Source organism: Hippopotamus amphibius, chromosome 3 (assembly GCF_030028045.1).
Source record: "Hippopotamus amphibius kiboko isolate mHipAmp2 chromosome 3, mHipAmp2.hap2, whole genome shotgun sequence".
NCBI classification, from domain to species: Eukaryota; Metazoa; Chordata; class Mammalia; order Artiodactyla; family Hippopotamidae; genus Hippopotamus; species Hippopotamus amphibius.
In genome coordinates, this window is record NC_080188.1 from 99,805,552 (window position 1) to 99,822,498 (window position 16,947).

Consider the following 16,947-nt stretch of genomic DNA (forward strand, 5'->3'; position numbering starts at 1 on the left):
CACCCAGTGGGGTGCCACCTCACATAGGTAACCCACGTGGCAAGTACATCATAGCGGCTGGCTGTCACCTCAGCCCAGGCACACGCCACCTAATGGGGAGCCACCTTGCCCCTGTCACCCGAGTGGCAAGGCCATCACAGAAGCTGTGTTTGACATTGGCCTGGGCATACGCCACCTGGTGGGATGCCACCACACCAGGGTCACCTATGTGGTGAGGCTGTCATGCCATTGGGTGTTGCCTCAGCCCAGTCACACATCACCTGGGGGCTGCCACCTCGCATGGGTCACCCACATGTTGATGCCCTCATGAATGATGGGATTCACCTTCGCCTGGGCACACACCAACTGGAGGAGTGCCACATACTGTGGTGCCTCTGCCTGATGAGGCCTGCATGGCAGCTGGGTGTCACCTAGACCTGGGCACACCACACCCATCACGGTGACACATCGCACATGCCACCTGCGTGGCGATGTGGTCAGGATGCCGAGTTTCACCTCGGCCACTTCACAACCTGCCCAGTGGGGAGCCACCTCATGCAGGTGATGCACATGGCAAGACCCTCATGGCCAGGGTGTCACTTAGGCCTGGTCACACCCCACCCCACAGAGTGCCACTTCACACATATCACCCATGAGGCAAGGCCATAATGGTCACTGGGGGTCACCTCGGCCCAGTTACACACTGCCTGGCTGTGTGCCACCATGTGTGGGTCTCCCGTGTGGCTAGGCCTTCATGCCCACTGGGTTTCACCTCAGAACTGGCACAACCCGCCCAGCTGGGTGCAACCTCATGTGGGTCACCCACGTTTTGAGGCCATAATGGAAGTGGGGTTTGACCTCGGCCTGGGCAAATCCCATCCAGAGGGATGCCACTCCACATGTGCCATCCGCACGGTGAGGCCATCATGGCCACCAGGTGTCACCTCGGCCTTGAGACACTCTGCCCATTGGAGAGCAACCTCATGCATGCCACCCATGTGGTGAGGCCTTGTACAGGTCACCTGCATGGTGAGGCCATCACAGCTACCAGGTGTGACTTTGGCACAGTCATGTGCTGCCCAACAGGTTGCCACATCACACTGGTCACCCACGTGGTAAGGCTGTCATGGCCCCTGAGTGTCACCTTGGCCTGGGCACACCCAACCCGGTGGGGTGCCACCCATGTGGTGAGGCCATCACAGAAACTGTGTTTGACCTTGGCCCAGAAACACCTGCCCAGTGGGGTTCCAGCCAGCCAGGGTCACCCATTTGGTGAGGCCCACACACTGCCAGGTGTCACCTAGGCCTGGGCAAACCCCACCTGGTGGGATGCTACATCTCATTGGTCACCCGCATGTTGAGGACATTACTGTGGCCTGGTGGAACCTCGGCCCCATCACTCCCTACCTGGTGGGGTGCTACCTCGTAAAGGCCACCCACATTGCAAGGCCGTCACAGCCACCAGGTGTCACCTCAGCCCCATTGTACTCCACCCATCAGGGTGCCACCTCACACGGGTCACCTGTGAGGCAAACCCATCATGGCCGCCAGGTGTCACATCAGTCCTGTCAAACCCCACCAGGTCAGGTAAAACCTCACATATGTCACCAGCATGGCAAGGTCATCATGACCGTGGCGTGTTACCTCAGCCCCATAACACACCACCTGGCAGGGTGAAACCTTGCATGAGCCACCCACGTGGTGAGGACTTCACAGCCACTGGGTGTCAAAATGGCCCAGACACACACCTCATGGTGGAATGCCACCTCATGCAGGTCACCCATGCGGTGAGGCCGTCACAGCCACCATGTGTCACCTCGGCCCCAACTCTCCCTACCTGATGGGGTGCTACCTCACATGTGCCACCCACATGACAATGCAGTCACAGCCACTAGCTGTCACCTCATCCCCATGACACCACACCTGGGAGGGTGTCATCTCTTGCATGCCACCCATGTGATGAGGACACCACAGCCACCAGGTGTCACCTTAGCTCAATCACACTCTGTCCTCCAGTGTGTCACCTCATGCAAGCCACACGTGTTGTGAGTCCATCACAGTCATCATGTGTCACCTCAACCCAGGTGCACCTTGCCATGTGCAATGCCACTTCGCACGAGTCACCTGAAATGTGAGGCCTTCATGGCTGCCAGGTGTCACCTAGGCCTGGGCACACCCCACCTGGTGGGATGCTACATCTCATTGGTCACCTGCATGTTGAGGACATTACAGTGGCCTGGTGGAACCTCGGCCCCATCACTCCCTACCTGGTGGGGTGCTACCTCGTACATGCCACCCACATGGCAAGGCCATCACAGCCACAAGGTGTCACCTCAGCCTGGTCACACCCTCCCCAGTGGAGTGTCACCTTTTGAATGCCACCCATATTGCTCATCTGTCACACCAACCATGTGTCACCTCAACCTGGGTGCACCCCACCCAGCACTGGTAACCCACATTGCAGGGCAATCACAGCAGCCAGATGTCACCTCAGCATGGGCACACCCCACCCAGCAGGATACCACCTCATGCGGGTCACCAGTGTGTTGAGGCCCTCACGGCAGCCATGTTTCACCTAGGCCTGGGCACACCCCACCCAGTGGGGTTTCAACTCACGAATGTCACCCATGTAGTGAGGCCTTCATGGCTGCTGGTTGTCACCTTGGCCCAGTCATACGCCACCCAGTAGGATGCCACCACACAGGGGAAACCGGCATGGCAAGGCTGTCACGGCTGCCGGGTGTCATCTTGGCCTGTTCACACCACGCACAGCTGGGTGCCACCTCGTACTAGCCACCCACGTGGCAAGTCATCTCAGCCACCATGTTTCCCTTTGGCCCCATCACTCTAGGCCTGGTGGGGTGTGACCTCACATGTGCTACCCACATGGTGAGGCAGTAACAGCCATAGTGTTTTACCTCATCCCCATGACACCATGCCCAGTGGGGTGTCATCTCTTGTGTGCCATCCATGTGGCAAGCCCATCATGGCTGCTGGGTGTCACCTCAGCCCGATCACACCCTACCTGGCAGGGCTAACCTCATGCATGCCACCCACATTGCAAGTCCAATCTGGTCGCTGTGTCATGTCAACCCAGTCACAACACACCATGCAGGATTCCAAATCGCATGGGTCACCTGTGTTGTGAGGCCTTCACAGCCACTGAGTGTCATCTCGACCTGGGTACACCTTGCCCATTGGGATGTCACCTAGCATGTGCCACCCACATGGTGCAGCACTCACGGCCACCAATGTTCAGCCCCGTCACTCCCTGCCCAGGAGAATGTCACCTCAACATGGCACCTGCATGGCAAGGTGGTCACACCACTGGGTGTCACGTCTGCATGGTCACACCCCACCCCGCAGGTTGCCACCTGGCAAAGGTCAACTGTATGGTGAGGCTGTCATGGCTGCCAGATGTCTCCTCTGCCTGAGCACACAATGCCTGGTGGGGAGCCACCATGCACAGATCACCCACGTGATGAGGCCCTCACAGCCACCAGGTGTCACCCTGGTTGCTTCACACACCACCCAGCGGGGTACAACCTCGTATGGGTCACCTGCATGGAGAAGCCATCACTGCCCCTGGGTGACAGCTTAGCTCAGTCACACCATGTCTTGTGGGGAGCCACCTCACTTGGGTCACCCATGTGGTGAGGCTGTCATAGCCATGGGATGTCACCTTGACCCCTTCATAGCATTCACAGCAGGGTGCCACCATGCTAGAGCCACCTAAGAGGCAAGGGATCATGACCACCATGTGTCATCTCAGCCACGTCACACCCCACCAGGCAAGGTGCTACCTCACCCATGTCACCAGCATGGTGAGGCTATCAAGGCCGCGAGGTGTCACCTAAGCCCACTCAGACACTGCCCGATGGGGTGCCACATAGTGCATGCTACTCACATGGCTAGGCCATCATGGCCACTGGGTGTCACTTCAGCCCCGTCATTCCCCACCCTGCCAGGTGCCACCTTGATGTGCCACCTGCATAGCTAGGCAATCACACCACTAGGTGCCACCTTGTCCCTGTGACACCACACCTGGCACCATGTCATCTCTGTGTGTCCCCCATGTAGTGAGGCCATCACGGCCACTGGGTGTCACCTCTTCCTGGTCAATACCCACCTACCAGGGTGTCAACTAGCATGTGCTTCCCTCAGGACGAGACCATCACAGCCACCAGGTGTCACCTCAGCCCGATCACACACTGCACAGTGGGGTGTCACCTGGTGCATGCCACCTGTGCTGCAAGTCTGTCTCGGTCAAAGTGTGTCACCTCAATCCGGGTATACCCCACCATGTGAGATGCCACCTCGCATGGTTACTCACGTTGTGAGCACCTCTATGCCACCAGATGTCACCTTGGCCTGGTTACACCCTGCCAGGCAGGGTGCCAGCTCATGTGGGTCACCCATGTGGTGAGGTCCTCATGGCCACTGGGCATCACCTTGGACCAGTCACACACCACCTAACAGGGTGCCAATTTGCAAGGGTCACCCATGTGATGTGGCTCTCACAGCTGCTGTGGATCACTTTGGCCTGCTCACACTGCAGCCTGCAGGGTGCAATCTCACACTTGCTACGATTGTGGCGTGGCTGTCATGGCCGCCAGGTGTCCCCTTGGCCTGGTCACAACCCACACAGCATGGTGCCACCTCTTGCAGGTCACCTATGTGGCAAGGCCATCACTGCTGCCGGGTGTCACCTCAGCTCGGTCACAACCTGCACAGCAGGAAGCCACCTAGTATAGGTCACCAGGGTTGTGAGGCTGTCACAGCCACAGGGTGTCCATTGGCCCCATCGCACCTTGCCTGGCAGGGTGCTACCATGTGTGTGCCACCCAAATGGTGAGGCCATCACAGCCACCAGGTGCCACCTCGGCCCTGTAACACCCCACCTGGTTGGGTGCAACCTTGCACTTGCCACTCATGTAGCTGGGCCATCACAGCACCATGTGTCACCTTGGCACCCTTACACCCTGCCCAGAGCAGTGGCACTTTGCAGGTTCCACCCACATTGCAAGGCCATTACGGCTGCTGGGTGTCACTTCAGCCCCGCCACACCCTGCCTGGTGGGGTGTCAACTCATGTGATTCACCCACGTGGTGAGGCCATCAGGGATATCAGGCCTCACCTCAGCCCAGGCACATCCACCCTGTGGGGTGCCACCTTACATGTGTAAGCCATGTGGTGAGGCTGTCAGTGTTGCCAGGTCTCACCTCAGCCCAGGGACACCATGTCTGGCCAAGAGCCACTTCGTGCATGCCACCCACATGGCAAGGCCATGACGGCCACAGGGTGTCACCTAGGATTATCAAACACAGCCCAACAGTGTACCACCTTGGGCATGCCATGCATGTGGTGATGCTGTCATGACCATCAGGTATCACCTTGAATTGGGCACACCCCATCAGGCAGGGTGCCATCTCGTGAGGGTCACCTGGGTTGTGAGGCCCTCTCAGCCACCAGGTGGCACCTAGGCCCATGCACACCCCACCCACCAGAGTGCCATCTCACAAGGGTCACACTTGTGGCATGGCCCTCATGGCAACCGGCTGTCACCTAGGCCCAGGCACATCCAGCCCAACAGGATGCCACCATGCATGGGTCAGCCATGTGGTGAGGCTGTAATGGCTGCCAGATGTCACCTCAGCTCAGTCACACCCTGCCTGGCAAAAAGCCACCTCACATGGGTCATCCGTGTTGAGAGCCTGTCACAACCACGGGGTGTCCATTGGCCCCATCACACCCTGCTGGCAGGGTGCCACATCATGCATACCACCCAAGTGCTGAGGCCATTATGGTCACAAGGTGTAACCTCGGTCCAGTAACACCCCACCCTGATGGGAGCACCCTTGCACTTGTCACACACATAGCTGCACCGTCAAATCCACCGGGGTACCTAGACCCCCTCACATCCCACCTGTGGTGTGCCACTTTGCATGTGCCACCCATGTTGCAAGGCCATTATGGCTGCCAGATGTCACATCAGATCCATCACACCCCACCTAGCAGAGTGCCACGTCACATCAGTCCCCCACGTGCTGTGGCCATCAGGGCTGCCAGGTGTCACATCAACCTGGGCATATCCACCCAGTGGGGTGCCACCTCACATAGGTAACCCACGTGGCAAGTACATCATAGCGGCTGGCTGTCACCTCAGCCCAGGCACACGCCACCTGATGGGGAGCCACCTTGCCCCTGTCACCCGAGTGGCAAGGCCATCACAGAAGCTGTGTTTGACATTGGCCTGGGCACACGCCGCCTGGTGGGATGCCACCACACCAGGGTCACCTATGTGGTGAGGCTGTCATGCCATTGGGTGTTGCCTCAGCCCAGTCACACATCACCTGGGGGCTGCCACCTCGCATGGGTCACCCACATGTTGATGCCCTCATGAATGATGGGATTCACCTTCGCCTGGGCACACACCAACTGGAGGAGTGCCACATACTGTGGTGCATCTGCCTGATGAGGCCTGCATGGCAGCTGGGTGTCACCTAGACCTGGGCACACCCCACCCATCACGGTGACACATCGCACATGCCACCTGTGTGGCGATGTGGTCAGGATGCCGAGTTTCACCTCGGCCACTTCACAACCTGCCCAGTGGGGAGCCACCTCATGCAGGTGATGCACATGGCAAGACCCTTATGGCCAGGGTGTCACTTAGGCCTGGTCACACCCCACCCCACAGAGTGCCACTTCACACATATCACCCATGAGGCAAGGCCATAATGGTCACTGGGGGTCACCTCGGCCCAGTTACACACTGCCTGGTTGTGTGCCACCATGTGTGGGTCTCCCGTGTGGCTAGGCCTTCATGCCCACTGGGTTTCACCTCAGAACTGGCACAACCCGCCCAGCTGGGTGCAACCTCATGTGGGTCACCCACGTTTTGAGGCCATAATGGAAGTGGGGTTTGACCTCGGCCTGGGCAAATCCCATCCAGAGGGATGCCACTCCACATGTGCCATCCGCATGGTGAGGCCATCATGGCCACCAGGTGTCAACTCGGCCTTGAGACACTCTGCTCATTGGAGAGCAACCTCATGCATGCCACCTATGTGGTGAGGCCTTGTACAGGTCACCTGCATGGTGAGGCCATCACAGCTACCAGGTGTGACTTTGGCACAGTCATGTGCTGCCCAACAGGTTGCCACATCACACTGGTCACCCACGTGGTAAGGCTGTCATGGCCCCTGAGTGTCACCTTGGCCTGGGCACACCCAACCCGGTGGGGTGCCACCCATGTGGTGAGGCCATCACAGAAACTGTGTTTGACCTTGGCCCAGAAACACCTGCCCAGTGGGGTTCCAGCCAGCCAGGGTCACCCATTTGGTGAGGCCCACACACTGCCAGGTGTCACCTAGGCCTGGGCACACCCCACCTGGTGGGATGCTACATCTCATTGGTCACCCGCATGTTGAGGACATTACTGTGGCCTGGTGGAACCTCGGCCCCATCACTCCCTACCTGGTGGGGTGCTACCTCGTAAAGGCCACCCACATTGCAAGGCCGTCACAGCCACCAGGTGTCACCTCAGCCCCATTGTACTCCACCCATCAGGGTGCCACCTCACACGGGTCACCTGTGAGGCAAACCCATCATGGCCGCCAGGTGTCACATCAGTCCTGTCAAACCCCACCAGGTCAGGTAAAACCTCACATATGTCACCAGCATGGCAAGGTCATCATGACCGTGGCGTGTCACCTCAGCCCCATAACACACCACCTGGCAGGGTGAAACCTTGCATGAGCCACCCACGTGGTGAGGACTTCACAGCCACTGGGTGTCAAAATGGCCCAGACACACACCTCATGGTGGAATGCCACCTCATGCAGGTCACCCATGCGGTGAGGCCGTCACAGCCACCATGTGTCACCTCGGCCCCAACTCTCCCTACCTGATGGGGTGCTACCTCACATGTGCCACCCACATGACAATGCAGTCACAGCCACTAGCTGTCACCTCATCCCCATGACACCACACCTGGGGGGGTGTCATCTCTTGCATGCCACCCATGTGATGAGGACACCACAGCCACCAGGTGTCACCTTAGCTCAATCACACTCTGTCCTCCAGTGTGTCACCTCATGCAAGCCACACGTGTTGTGAGACCATCACAGTCATCATGTGTCACCTCAACCCAGGTGCACCTTGCCGTGTGCAATGCCACTTCGCATGAGTCACCTGAAATGTGAGGCCTTCATGGCTGCCAGGTGTCACCTAGGCCTGGGCACACCCCACCTGGTGGGATGCTACATCTCATTGGTCACCCGCATGTTGAGGACATTACAGTGGCCTGGTGGAACCTCAGCCCCATCACTCCCTACCTGGTGGGGTGCTACCTCATACATGCCACCCACATGGCAAGGCCATCACAGCCACAAGGTGTCACCTCAGCCTGGTCACACCCTCCCCAGTGGAGAGTCACCTTTCACATGCCACCCATATTGCTCATCTGTCACACCAACCATGTGTCACCTCAACCTGGGTGCACCCCACCCAGCACTGGTAACCCACGTTGCAGGGCAATCACAGCAACCAGATATCACCTCGGCATTGGCACACCCCACCCAGCAGGATACCACCTCATGCGGGTCACCAGTGTGTTGAGGCCCTCACGGCAGCCATGTTTCACCTAGGCCTGGGCACACCCCACCCAGTGGGGTTTCAACTCACGAATGTCACCCATGTAGTGAGGCCTTCATGGCTGCTGGTTGTCACCTTGGCCCAGTCATACGCCACCCAGTAGGATGCCACCACACAGGGGAAACCGGCATGGCAAGGCTGTCACGGCTGCCGGGTGTCATCTTGGCCTGTTCACACCACGCACAGCTGGGTGCCACCTCGTACTAGCCACCCACGTGGCAAGTCATCTCAGCCACCATGTTTCCCTTTGGCCCCATCACTCTAGGCCTGGTGGGGTGTGACCTCACATGTGCTACCCACATGGTGAGGCAGTAACAGCCATAGTGTTTTACCTCATCCCCATGACACCATGCCCAGTGGGGTGTCATCTCTTGTGTGCCATCCATGTGGCAAGCCCATCATGGCTGCTGGGTGTCACCTCAGCCCGATCACACCCTACCTGGCAGGGCTAACCTCATGCATGCCACCCACATTGCAAGTCCAATCTGGTCGCTGTGTCATGTCAACCCAGTCACAACACACCATGCAGGATTCCAAATCGCATGGGTCACCTGTGTTGTGAGGCCTTCACAGCCACTGAGTGTCATCTCGACCTGGGTACACCTTGCCCATTGGGATGTCACCTAGCATGTGCCACCCACATGGTGCAGCACTCACGGCCACCAATGTTCAGCCCCGTCACTCCCTGCCCAGGAGAATGTCACCTCAACATGGCACCTGCATGGCAAGGTGGTCACACCACTGGGTGTCACGTCTGCATGGTCACACCCCACCCCGCAGGTTGCCACCTGGCAAAGGTCAACTGTATGGTGAGGCTGTCATGGCTGCCAGATGTCTCCTCTGCCTGAGCACACAATGCCTGGTGGGGAGCCACCATGCACAGATCACCCACGTGATGAGGCCCTCACAGCCACCAGGTGTCACCCTGGTTGCTTCACACACCACCCAGCGGGGTACAACCTCGTATGGGTCACCTGCATGGAGAAGCCATCACTGCCCCTGGGTGACAGCTTAGCTCAGTCACACCATGTCTTGTGGGGAGCCACCTCACTTGGGTCACCCATGTGGTGAGGCTGTCATAGCCATGGGATGTCACCTTGACCCCTTCATAGCATTCACAGCAGGGTGCCACCATGCTAGAGCCACCTAAGAGGCAAGGGATCATGACCACCATGTGTCATCTCAGCCACGTCACACCCCACCAGGCAAGGTGCTACCTCACCCATGTCACCAGCATGGTGAGGCTATCAAGGCCGCGAGGTGTCACCTAAGCCCACTCAGACACTGCCCGATGGGGTGCCACATAGTGCATGCTACTCACATGGCTAGGCCATCATGGCCACTGGGTGTCACTTCAGCCCCGTCATTCCCCACCCTGCCAGGTGCCACCTTGATGTGCCACCTGCATAGCTAGGCAATCACACCACTAGGTGCCACCTTGTCCCTGTGACACCACACCTGGCACCATGTCATCTCTGTGTGTCCCCCATGTAGTGAGGCCATCACGGCCACTGGGTGTCACCTCTTCCTGGTCAATACCCACCTACCAGGGTGTCAACTAGCATGTGCTTCCCTCAGGACGAGACCATCACAGCCACCAGGTGTCACCTCAGCCCGATCACACACTGCACAGTGGGGTGTCACCTGGTGCATGCCACCTGTGCTGCAAGTCTGTCTCGGTCAAAGTGTGTCACCTCAATCCGGGTATACCCCACCATGTGAGATGCCACCTCGCATGGTTACTCACGTTGTGAGCACCTCTATGCCACCAGATGTCACCTTGGCCTGGTTACACCCTGCCAGGCAGGGTGCCAGCTCATGTGGGTCACCCATGTGGTGAGGTCCTCATGGCCACTGGGCATCACCTTGGACCAGTCACACACCACCTAACAGGGTGCCAATTTGCAAGGGTCACCCATGTGATGTGGCTCTCACAGCTGCTGTGGATCACTTTGGCCTGCTCACACTGCAGCCTGCAGGGTGCAATCTCACACTTGCTACGATTGTGGCGTGGCTGTCATGGCCGCCAGGTGTCCCCTTGGCCTGGTCACAACCCACACAGCATGGTGCCACCTCTTGCAGGTCACCTATGTGGCAAGGCCATCACTGCTGCCGGGTGTCACCTCAGCTCGGTCACAACCTGCACAGCAGGAAGCCACCTAGTATAGGTCACCAGGGTTGTGAGGCTGTCACAGCCACAGGGTGTCCATTGGCCCCATCGCACCTTGCCTGGCAGGGTGCTACCATGTGTGTGCCACCCAAATGGTGAGGCCATCACAGCCACCAGGTGCCACCTCGGCCCTGTAACACCCCACCTGGTTGGGTGCAACCTTGCACTTGCCACTCATGTAGCTGGGCCATCACAGCACCATGTGTCACCTTGGCACCCTTACACCCTGCCCAGAGCAGTGGCACTTTGCAGGTTCCACCCACATTGCAAGGCCATTACGGCTGCTGGGTGTCACTTCAGCCCCGCCACACCCTGCCTGGTGGGGTGTCAACTCATGTGATTCACCCACGTGGTGAGGCCATCAGGGATATCAGGCCTCACCTCAGCCCAGGCACATCCACCCTGTGGGGTGCCACCTTACATGTGTAAGCCATGTGGTGAGGCTGTCAGTGTTGCCAGGTCTCACCTCAGCCCAGGGACACCATGTCTGGCCAAGAGCCACTTCGTGCATGCCACCCACATGGCAAGGCCATGACGGCCACAGGGTGTCACCTAGGATTATCAAACACAGCCCAACAGTGTACCACCTTGGGCATGCCATGCATGTGGTGATGCTGTCATGACCATCAGGTATCACCTTGAATTGGGCACACCCCATCAGGCAGGGTGCCATCTCGTGAGGGTCACCTGGGTTGTGAGGCCCTCTCAGCCACCAGGTGGCACCTAGGCCCATGCACACCCCACCCACCAGAGTGCCATCTCACAAGGGTCACACTTGTGGCATGGCCCTCATGGCAACCGGCTGTCACCTAGGCCCAGGCACATCCAGCCCAACAGGATGCCACCATGCATGGGTCAGCCATGTGGTGAGGCTGTAATGGCTGCCAGATGTCACCTCAGCTCAGTCACACCCTGCCTGGCAAAAAGCCACCTCACATGGGTCATCCGTGTTGAGAGCCTGTCACAACCACGGGGTGTCCATTGGCCCCATCACACCCTGCTGGCAGGGTGCCACATCATGCATACCACCCAAGTGCTGAGGCCATTATGGTCACAAGGTGTAACCTCGGTCCAGTAACACCCCACCCTGATGGGAGCACCCTTGCACTTGTCACACACATAGCTGCACCGTCAAATCCACCGGGGGTACCTAGACCCCCTCACATCCCACCTGTGGTGTGCCACTTTGCATGTGCCACCCATGTTGCAAGGCCATTATGGCTGCCAGATGTCACATCAGATCCATCACACCCCACCTAGCAGAGTGCCACGTCACATCAGTCCCCCACGTGCTGTGGCCATCAGGGCTGCCAGGTGTCACATCAACCTGGGCATATCCACCCAGTGGGGTGCCACCTCACATAGGTAACCCACGTGGCAAGTACATCATAGCGGCTGGCTGTCACCTCAGCCCAGGCACACGCCACCTGATGGGGAGCCACCTTGCCCCTGTCACCCGAGTGGCAAGGCCATCACAGAAGCTGTGTTTGACATTGGCCTGGGCACACGCCGCCTGGTGGGATGCCACCACACCAGGGTCACCTATGTGGTGAGGCTGTCATGCCATTGGGTGTTGCCTCAGCCCAGTCACACATCACCTGGGGGCTGCCACCTCGCATGGGTCACCCACATGTTGATGCCCTCATGAATGATGGGATTCACCTTCGCCTGGGCACACACCAACTGGAGGAGTGCCACATACTGTGGTGCATCTGCCTGATGAGGCCTGCATGGCAGCTGGGTGTCACCTAGACCTGGGCACACCCCACCCATCACGGTGACACATCGCACATGCCACCTGTGTGGCGATGTGGTCAGGATGCCGAGTTTCACCTCGGCCACTTCACAACCTGCCCAGTGGGGAGCCACCTCATGCAGGTGATGCACATGGCAAGACCCTTATGGCCAGGGTGTCACTTAGGCCTGGTCACACCCCACCCCACAGAGTGCCACTTCACACATATCACCCATGAGGCAAGGCCATAATGGTCACTGGGGGTCACCTCGGCCCAGTTACACACTGCCTGGTTGTGTGCCACCATGTGTGGGTCTCCCGTGTGGCTAGGCCTTCATGCCCACTGGGTTTCACCTCAGAACTGGCACAACCCGCCCAGCTGGGTGCAACCTCATGTGGGTCACCCACGTTTTGAGGCCATAATGGAAGTGGGGTTTGACCTCGGCCTGGGCAAATCCCATCCAGAGGGATGCCACTCCACATGTGCCATCCGCATGGTGAGGCCATCATGGCCACCAGGTGTCAACTCGGCCTTGAGACACTCTGCTCATTGGAGAGCAACCTCATGCATGCCACCTATGTGGTGAGGCCTTGTACAGGTCACCTGCATGGTGAGGCCATCACAGCTACCAGGTGTGACTTTGGCACAGTCATGTGCTGCCCAACAGGTTGCCACATCACACTGGTCACCCACGTGGTAAGGCTGTCATGGCCCCTGAGTGTCACCTTGGCCTGGGCACACCCAACCCGGTGGGGTGCCACCCATGTGGTGAGGCCATCACAGAAACTGTGTTTGACCTTGGCCCAGAAACACCTGCCCAGTGGGGTTCCAGCCAGCCAGGGTCACCCATTTGGTGAGGCCCACACACTGCCAGGTGTCACCTAGGCCTGGGCACACCCCACCTGGTGGGATGCTACATCTCATTGGTCACCCGCATGTTGAGGACATTACTGTGGCCTGGTGGAACCTCGGCCCCATCACTCCCTACCTGGTGGGGTGCTACCTCGTAAAGGCCACCCACATTGCAAGGCCGTCACAGCCACCAGGTGTCACCTCAGCCCCATTGTACTCCACCCATCAGGGTGCCACCTCACACGGGTCACCTGTGAGGCAAACCCATCATGGCCGCCAGGTGTCACATCAGTCCTGTCAAACCCCACCAGGTCAGGTAAAACCTCACATATGTCACCAGCATGGCAAGGTCATCATGACCGTGGCGTGTCACCTCAGCCCCATAACACACCACCTGGCAGGGTGAAACCTTGCATGAGCCACCCACGTGGTGAGGACTTCACAGCCACTGGGTGTCAAAATGGCCCAGACACACACCTCATGGTGGAATGCCACCTCATGCAGGTCACCCATGCGGTGAGGCCGTCACAGCCACCATGTGTCACCTCGGCCCCAACTCTCCCTACCTGATGGGGTGCTACCTCACATGTGCCACCCACATGACAATGCAGTCACAGCCACTAGCTGTCACCTCATCCCCATGACACCACACCTGGGGGGGTGTCATCTCTTGCATGCCACCCATGTGATGAGGACACCACAGCCACCAGGTGTCACCTTAGCTCAATCACACTCTGTCCTCCAGTGTGTCACCTCATGCAAGCCACACGTGTTGTGAGACCATCACAGTCATCATGTGTCACCTCAACCCAGGTGCACCTTGCCGTGTGCAATGCCACTTCGCATGAGTCACCTGAAATGTGAGGCCTTCATGGCTGCCAGGTGTCACCTAGGCCTGGGCACACCCCACCTGGTGGGATGCTACATCTCATTGGTCACCCGCATGTTGAGGACATTACAGTGGCCTGGTGGAACCTCAGCCCCATCACTCCCTACCTGGTGGGGTGCTACCTCATACATGCCACCCACATGGCAAGGCCATCACAGCCACAAGGTGTCACCTCAGCCTGGTCACACCCTCCCCAGTGGAGAGTCACCTTTCACATGCCACCCATATTGCTCATCTGTCACACCAACCATGTGTCACCTCAACCTGGGTGCACCCCACCCAGCACTGGTAACCCACGTTGCAGGGCAATCACAGCAACCAGATATCACCTCGGCATTGGCACACCCCACCCAGCAGGATACCACCTCATGCGGGTCACCAGTGTGTTGAGGCCCTCACAGCCGCCATGTTTCTCCTAGGCCTGGGCACACACCACCCAGTGGGGTTTCAACTCACGAATGTCACCCATGTAGTGAGGCCTTCATGGCTGCTGGTTGTCACCTTGGCCCAGTCATACGCCACCCAGTAGGATGCCACCACACAGGGGTAACCGGCGTGGCAAGGCTGTCACGGCTGCCGGGTGTCATCTTGGCCCGTTCACACCACGCACAGCTGGGTGCCACCTCGTGCTAGCCACCCACGTGGCAAGTCATCTCAGCCACCATGTTTCCCTTTGGCCCCATCACTCTAGGCCTGGTGGGGTGTGACCTCACATGTGCTACCCACATGGTGAGGCAGTAACAGCCATAGTGTTTTACCTCATCCCCATGACACCATGCCCAGTGGTGTGTCATCTCTTGTGTGCCATCCATGTGGCAAGCCCATCATGGCTGCTGGGTGTCACCTCAGCCCGATCACACCCTACCTGGCAGGGCTAACCTCATGCATGCCACCCACATTGCAAGTCCAATCTGGTCGCTGTGTCATGTCAACCCAGTCACAACACACCATGCAGGATTCCAAATCGCATGGGTCACCTGTGTTGTGAGGCCTTCACAGCCACTGAGTGTCATCTCGACCTGGGTACACCTTGCCCATTGGGATGTCACCTAGCATGTGCCACCCACATGGTGCAGCACTCACGGCCACCAATGTTCAGCCCCGTCACTCCCTGCCCAGGAGAATGTCACCTCAACATGGCACCTGCATGGCAAGGTGGTCACACCACTGGGTGTCACGTCTGCATGGTCACACCCCACCCCGCAGGTTGCCACCTGGCAAAGGTCAACTGTATGGTGAGGCTGTCATGGCTGCCAGATGTCTCCTCTGCCTGAGCACACAATGCCTGGTGGGGAGCCACCATGCACAGATCACCCACGTGATGAGGCCCTCACAGCCACCAGGTGTCACCCTGGTTGCTTCACACACCACCCAGCGGGGTACAACCTCGTATGGGTCACCTGCATGGAGAAGCCATCACTGCCCCTGGGTGGCAGCTTAGCTCAGTCACACCATGTCTTGTGGGGAGCCACCTCACTTGGGTCACCCACGTGGTAAGGCTGTCATGGCCCCTGAGTGTCACCTTGGCCTGGGCACACCCAACCCGGTGGTGTGCCACCCATGTGGTGAGGCCATCACAGAAACTGTGTTTGACCTTGGCCCAGAAACACCTGCCCAGTGGGGTTCCAGCCAGCCAGGGTCACCCATTTGGTGAGGCCCACACACTGCCAGGTTTCACTTAGGCCTGGGCACACCCCACCTGGTGGGATGCTACATCTCATTGGTCACCCGCATGTTGAGGACATTACTGTGGCCTGGTGGAACCTCTGCCCCATCACTCCCTACCTGGTGGGGTGCTACCTCGTAAAGGCCACCCACATTGCAAGGCCGTCACAGCCACCAGGTGTCACCTCAGCCCCATTGTACTCCACCCATCAGGGTGCCACCTCACACGGGTCACCTGTGAGGCAAACCCATCATGGCCGCCAGGTGTCACATCAGTCCTGTCAAACCCCACCAGGTCAGGTAAAACCTCACATATGTCACCAGCATGGCAAGGTCATCATGACCGTGGCGTGTCACCTCAGCCCCATAACACACCACCTGGCAGGGTGAAACCTTGCATGAGCCACCCACGTGGTGAGGACTTCACAGCCACTGGGTGTCAAAATGGCCCAGACACACACCTCATGGTGGAATGCCACCTCATGCAGGTCACCCATGTGGTGAGGCCGTCACAGCCACCATGTGTCACCTCGGCCCCAACTCTCCCTACCTGATGGGGTGCTACCTCACATGTGCCACCCACATGACAATGCAGTCACAGCCACTAGCTGTCACCTCATCCCCATGACACCACACCTGGGGGGGTGTCATCTCTTGCATGCCACCCATGTGATGAGGACACCACAGCCACCAGGTGTCACCTTAGCTCAATCACACTCTGTACTCCAGTGTGTCACCTCATGCAAGCCACACGTGTTGTGAGTCCATCAGAGTCATCATGTGTCACCTCAACCCAGGTGCACCTTGCTGTGTGCAATGCCACTTCGCACGAGTCACCTGAAATGTGAGGCCTTCATGGCTGCCAGGTGTCACCTAGGCCTGGGCACACCCCACCTGGTGGGATGCTACATCTCATTGGTCACCCGCATGTTGAGGACATTACAGTGGCCTGGTGGAACCTCGGCCCCATCACTCCCTACCTGGTGGGGTGCTACCTC